This window comes from Schistocerca gregaria, chromosome 4, assembly GCF_023897955.1.
Source record: "Schistocerca gregaria isolate iqSchGreg1 chromosome 4, iqSchGreg1.2, whole genome shotgun sequence".
NCBI lineage: Eukaryota > Metazoa > Arthropoda > Insecta > Orthoptera > Acrididae > Schistocerca > Schistocerca gregaria.
Window position 1 is genome coordinate 498,613,837 of NC_064923.1, and position 7,577 is coordinate 498,621,413.

Here is a 7,577-nt window from a genome sequence, read left to right on the forward strand (position 1 = left end):
TGTGTACAATGAAATGTTATGACTGCCAGTGGAGTTTGTGGAACCACAGCTGTTGCAGTTACCCAACTTGAAAGATTATGATTTTATTTGTCAGTTGAGAGAAGACATTTCCCACATCTGTCTCTAGCAACTGTTCAGACATGGCACTGGTCCTACGGATTTATGTTTGTATGCTCTCACAGCATCAAACCCCCGTTACGACCACCTTCCTCAGGACCACATAAAGTGATGCAACGAGGAGACTGCATGCTCGAAAATATCGTTAATGGAAAACCACTGCTGTCTCACTCGACTGCGCGAAATACCCATACCTCTTTCAAAAATAATTTCCTAAAATCAAGAACTACACAGCACAATCCAGACCCAGCTCCAGCTGCTTCGCTACTGCTGGCAGCATCAACTGGCGACATGAAAAAACTCTCTGGAAGCACAACAAGATCGGGTCAAGTTCATTTCCCTGGACAACCTCCGCTTTCCCAGTGGAGGCTGATGTAGCAGACGAAAGTGATAATACAGTCCAGTGCAGGTCGTCTAGTTTTCATGCTTAATTTTTTTAACACTATCAAAGTGCTTCTACATCATCCACAAGAGGAACTGTATTCAATGAGTGTTACTCTTAGAATAGCTTTAGAGTTCCGTTGTTATTTAGTTACAGAGTTGTTTTCTGCTATTGCGTGTTGATGAGTCGATTCTACTTCCCTCGATCTAACATTGGTCATTTGCCAACAACTTTTGCACTTGAATAAAGTGTTTCTGATTCTGATGTGAAGAGTCTCTTTCCCTATATCGATGGCTTTAGTACACACACAATAATTTGTTCAGACGGCCACAGACACACAACCACACGGATATCATTTACCAAGCATTCCTTACAGACTCACTTCCTTGCAGTGGTATACAGAAGGCACCACCCTAGCGGGTATAAGCATTGACATGAACGCAGGCACAATACTGCTGAACGTTCATGAGATGGAAGAAGAAAGCCAACATCTATTTTTGATTGGAATATTCAATTGGTTCAGTGCAGACAATATATGGTAGCTTAAATAATCCATGGTGTGCGATTGGTCTGACTTAAATGCGACTGAAGTGATGATTCATCAATGGCTGATGGGACTTTAAAATCTAATATTTCGCCCTTTATCACTGATACGAACAGTTACACCCAAGAAGCTCACTGTTGTCCTTATATTTGTCCAGACACCTGTGTAATTCTGCAGTCCTCCAGATTTTTCACAAGTTGTTTGAAGTCCATGCTTCATAATTCAAACTTTTGGGTTCGCAAATATTTCAGCATATTTCTTGATTATACTTTCTAGAGGTATTTATATTCTTTTAATGACACACCACAAACGATCCCTACCACTACTAACAGAAACATGTCATTCTTACAAATGAATTGAAGTAGCCCTTGGGTGAAATAAATGTTATGTAGTCCTCCTCTGAACAGAAACCGAAACAGCTGGATCAATTAAATTTAGAACATGTAGAGGCAGCTTCATGATATATTGTGTTGGAACGGATTTCATACGAATGGTGGCATAGAGCTAATAACGCATTCTGAAAACAGCAGGCATCAGACGAGACAACTTCTTATATCTCTCAATAATTTACAAACATTTGGGTTATAAAACTGGTCTCTCCAAACACTCTTTAAATACTATTCTCTAAGAATCATTTCTTAAGAAGCAAGCACAAAAAATTTAACTCATTTTTAAAGTAGTTTTCTACTTCCACCTACAGGATTTTGCTATATACACACTCTGCTTTATCGTTTGAGTGACCAACAAATTGTGTATGTTCGGGACTATTGGACAACTGATAGATCAACTTTGCTTATTGGGTGGTTGTTACGGTCTGATCACTTGATAGCCCATCCCTCATCATTTCACCCCACAAATCACACCATGTGTGATGTAGAGATGGCCAAAACCGTTGTTTTCAGGGATCGGATCAGAACTGTTCATTCAATGGATCACATTAGCTCTTTTTCTAAACTCACCATTCATCAGTCACTCATTCAATACATGAAATTGATTGTCAGTATACCTGTATTTTTACCTTATTTTAACTGGATTTAAAAGAACATAAAAAGAGGGTGATTAATTTTCTGTTACATCCTCACTAGTTTTAAAATTTCTGAAAAGTTCTACATTTTGTCCTCAGCAAAAATCAAAAATGTCATAACAAATTTCTGAATTCTTATATCAAGTTGGAAAATTATAAAAATAAAAGTCATGCTTGTTATTTTTCATAATTTTACTGAAAACAAAACATAATATAAAACTATAGCATGAATGAAGTTAATTTTAACTCCTGAAATTATCTACTGATTTTGTTTACAATAAACATGACAATACATCTGCCTAAGAAGAAATACCTAATTAATGCTGTGACTTATAAACAAAATATGACCAGTTTTACTCAGAGTGGATCAGTTTCTTTTTTCAGTGCTTATGTGTCCTGATTTTGAAAATACACACTCACTGGGCACCCACTAGAATACATAATCCTTTTGGAACCAACTGGTAAAGATTTGGGTACAGCAGTTATCTGCACTTCCAAAAAAGCTAAAGGATCACTATTTCTAGGCAAATACAATTCAGATAAATATTTGTCTAGTTCAACAATCACAGTAGGTCCTGGGTCATCATGTTGTTGGAGCTGAGTGATGGTACCATGGAACTCCTCTAAAACCAAAGAGTTAGCACATGTTATGATGGTAATTGCTTGATGAGAGTACCTTTTTATAATATTTTATTTCAGAAAGTTTCCTTCAGTCAAATTTACTCTATACAAAAATATTTCTGCTCCTTTGACCTCATCAATTCTCTGTATTGATCTTTTTATGGAGTGTTGCAGAAGATTTAAAAAATGTACAAAACATAAGACACATAAAAGGTTCAAAAGCATGGCAGTTGATTTCATGCTTGAAGCAGCTGAAGTTTTTCGAATTTGTAAATTAAAATTTCGACAAAGCACATGTAAGGTTTTCTTTGAGATTTTGTACATAGTACTACAATTTTATTTAACATGATCAACTTTATGGTACTGGAAAACTTACTTATATGTTGTTGCAAACGAAAATCGGTTGGAGGTGAGGGCATCAAGAAAGATAATAAATCAGCATCATGCAAGGGATCAGTTGACAATGGCAGGCTGGATGCAAATTGAGACCCTTTTGGACTCCCTGGAAGGAGATCTTCATCTGAAGTGGAAGCAGGCATTGGCGAGGGCGACTCATGGGAAATAGTTTCTTAAATGTCTGGAGAAGAATGATCAGTTGATTGCAGTCTTGATTGACTTCCTGACCAACATTGTTTCAATGTACTGTTTGATGCTTGGACTTGAAGCGCCTCTTCAGGTTTGATGAGGCACACTACTCACAGTGACCTGACTTCAAATGGTGAATGCTGTATCAAGATCAAGACTCATGAGTTTCCCTGCAACTCACTCTGTTCAGATTTGGGAGTATTAGCAAAGCAGAGTGGTGTTGGTGAGAGACAAATGGTGCATCGATTAGTGAGTAGTGATTGTGAGTGGGTTGGTTACTGGTGAGTGTGTTGGCGAACACTGAACAGGGAGTGGCAGGTGGGTTGGCAAGTGGTGAATTGTTAGGGCATTGATGAGCAGTGAGCAACAAGTGGGTTGGTGAGTGGTGACTGGGTTGGCATGCAGTTCACAGCTGGTACGAATTTGTTCACTTTCCAAGCTGAGTCAGGAGCTTTTTTCAAATCAAAAATGGGAACAAAAAGACAAGAAACTGTTTGCTGCATTAACACAGTTTTCTATAGAATTCTGTGAACTGTGTGGCATTGCCAAATTTCATACCACAGCCTACCACCCTCACGTGAACGACCTGGTCGAGCGGTGGCACCGCACACTCAAGGACAACCTAATGTGCCAAGAACACCTATGGTCAGAAGCTCTTCTGTGGGTCCTGCTTGGTATTCGCTTGACCCATAAAGAATATCTTAATGCCTCGATCGCCAAAGTTCTATACGGTGAGCCTCTTCTTCTCCCAGCCGGGTTCATTGAGGATTCACCTTCAGCTGCATCTGAGGATCTCCCCGCACTGGTCGAGCAGGTACACACGCATGTTGCACACCTCTGCACCCCCTTGCAGCGCCCCACATCACCCTACCTGTGTTTGTCCACAAGTACCTAGCTACATGCGACTTCATTATGCTCCAGGATGACAGTGCGAGTGGCCCTGCATCCGCCATATTTGAGACCTCACTGCATGCTATCTCAAAGTATGAACTGCCGACACTTGGCACCCCCAGTTCCCACGCCAACCGCCGCCTACGACCCCCACGTTGGCACCAAGATTACGAATTCGAGCAATGAGGCTTAGCTGCGTCGTGCTCCGCACTACCGCGGCAGAGTGAAGGGAGGGGGGGCTCTGTGGCGTCTCTGGCGCAGACTATCTTTGTGACTTTGCTTCTTTGGACTGCTCTTTCCAGCGTTAACTTTCAGTGTGTAACATGTCCAACAGCTGATGTTCTTGTGGTCTTCAGTCCTGAGACTGGTCTGATGCAGCTCTCCGTGCTACTCTATCCTGCGCAAGCTTCTTCATCTCCCAGTACCTACTGCAACCTACATCCTTCTGAATCTGCTTAGTGTATTCATCACTTGGTCTCCCTCTACGATTTTTACCCTCCACGCTGCCCTCCAATACTAAATTGGTGATCCCTTGATGCCTCAGAACATGTCCTACCAACCGATCCCTTCTTCTGGTCAAGTTGTGCCACAAACTCCTCTTCTCCCCAATTCTATTCAATACCTCCTCATTAGTTATGTGATCTACCCATTTCATCTTCAGCATTCTTCTGTAGAACCACATTTCAAAAGCTATTCTCTTCTTGTGCAAACTATTTATCGTCCATGTTTCACTTCCGTACAAGGCTACACTCCATACAAATACTTTCAGAAACAACTTCCTGACACTTAAATCTATACTCGATGTTAATAAATTTCTCTTCTTCAGAAATGCTTTCCTTGTCATTGCCAGTCTACATTTTATATCCTCTCTACTTCGACCATCATCAGTTATTTTGCTCCCCAAATAGCAAAACTCCTTTACTACTTGAAGTGTCTCATTTCCTAATCTAATTCCCTCAGCATCACCCGAGTTAATTTGACTACATTCCATTATCCTCGTTTTGCTTTTGATGTTCATCTTAGATACTCCTCTCAAGACACTGTCCATTCCGTTGAACTGCTCTTCCAAGTCCTTTGCTGTCTCTGACAGAATTACAAGGTCATCTTCGAACCTCAAAGTTTTTATTTCTTCTCCATGGATTTTAATACCTACTCCGAATTTTTCTTTTGTTTCCTTTACTGCTTGCTCAATATACAGATTGAATAACATCGAGGAGAGACTACAACCCTGTCTTACTCCCTTCCCAACCACTGCTTCCCTTTCATGTCCCTCGACTCTAACTGCCATCTGATTTCTGTACAAATTGTAAATAGCCTTTCGCACCCTGTATTTTACCCCAGCTATATTTGTTATAAACAAGTTATTAATAAATGTGTATTGAATACTTAGAGTGCGTTACCCCTCAACTAATCCTACATGATAACCACTCCTACGTAGTAAATTCTCTAATTTCGTCACTGCAAGATAGGCTGTCAGGGATAAGCTACCATTTCTCCTGCATGGGAGCGATACTGTGACAGCAAGAGGAATATTAGATAAAATCGGGAGGGGAGCAATGGAAACTTCGAAGAAATATAAAAATCATATTGCTGTATCATATAAAGTGGAATTACTGACGTTAAAATTGATTTTCGAATGGTAGAGCATCCTGGAATGTTGCAATAGCTGTGTGCAGGTTACTATTACATTTTGGATATTGACATAATGCAAAATTTCGCCGAGATTTTTAATAAGATCGAGATGTGCAACCTTATAATATCAAACAAGGACTTCTGCATGGAAGGAGACCACCTGGGATGCAGCAAAGTGACTGTGGACAACGATAAAGCAATCAGAATAAACTGCTTAATGTGGATTATCTCAAACTGTGGAGTAAAGATGTATAACAAATTTATATGTCAAATCGCAAGCCCAGGTATGGACAAAGTCATCGGTAACCACGTTATAGATTTTTTTAAATGGTCAGACATGTGATTACGAGAAACATTTACGTCCAACTTTGGTAAACAACATGGTATTAGTAGTCTGGAGGTTCCAATACACAACTACAGAACGGATCGTGTGATTTTCCCTGTGCAAGACTGTTTAAGTGTTTCAGGTTTAATAAACATCATTTACAGTGTGCTCCACTGTGCTCTGTGCCAATCACATCCATGTGGTCTCAGCTAACTAATAATTTACAGAACAGCTGCTCTGTGATGTTTAACAATGTTCTACTGTTTGTCTACCGGGGTAATAAAAATAACCAAAAATTGACTGGTGTGCAAGTAAGTCTGCCAGACTCTCAAGACCGAGAAATCTTAAAAGTTATACGCTGTTTGCAAATAGTTTTAATTATCTACCTGTAAACCAAGTGGAGATTCTCAACACAGATTCCAACAAAGACAAAGTGAATATTACACAGAAACCTATGTTAAAGCAGGAAAACATATTTCCCTCAATCCAAAACATTGTTCTTCACAACACCATCAGATATAGATGTCGCCGAATTTGGACTGATATCCACAAACAATGTTATTTGACAAACCTTAATTGAAAGAACCAACGCGTCAAACAGACTTGTGCCATTCCACATTAAAGAAATTACACCTTTAAGTGCATTTAATTTCGTGTGTCTACAAAAAAGAAAATTGGAAATAGATGAGATCGAAGCCAAGAAACGAAAACTGGAATATTTGGCGCAGACAACTGCCATAAAGACATAATATAAACTGCAATTCGAAAAAGAAGCTTTTGTAAATGTATGGGCGAGGCTTACATATTGCTTTAAACATGGTGTGTGGCGAAATCTGGCTTTCACTGGGGAATATAAAATATCTGCATTTACTGTAATAGCAGTGTTAAGTGGCCTATGCTGGAGTCCTGACAGAAAAGGATTGATGGGAGAACGTTAACTACATTACAGGGCACACAAGAAACCTGTTAATAAAGCTCTATTCCCACCTGAATCTGCTTAAAAAGGATGGTGACATTGTATCGTAGTGTACCAGGCTGAATGTCGCTCACTTAGCAACAGAACAACCTTTTGCAGAGTTTAAACCGATGACATAACAACATTAATGATCACTCGTTCGCTAAAGTTGTAAACTTTGAAGAACTACACTCCTGGAAATTGAAATAAGAACACCGTGAATTCATTGTCCCAGGAAGGGGAAACTTTATTGACACATTCCTGGGGTCAGATACATCACATGATCACACTGACAGAACCACAGGCACATAGACACAGGCAACAGAGCATGCACAATGTCGGCACTAGTACAGTGTATATCCACCTTTCGCAGCAATGCAGGCTGCTGTTCTCCCATGGAGACGATCGTAGAGATGCTGGATGTAGTCCTGTGGAACGGCTTGCCATGCCATTTCCACCTGGCGCCTCAGATGGACCAGCGTTCGTGCTGGACGTGCAGAC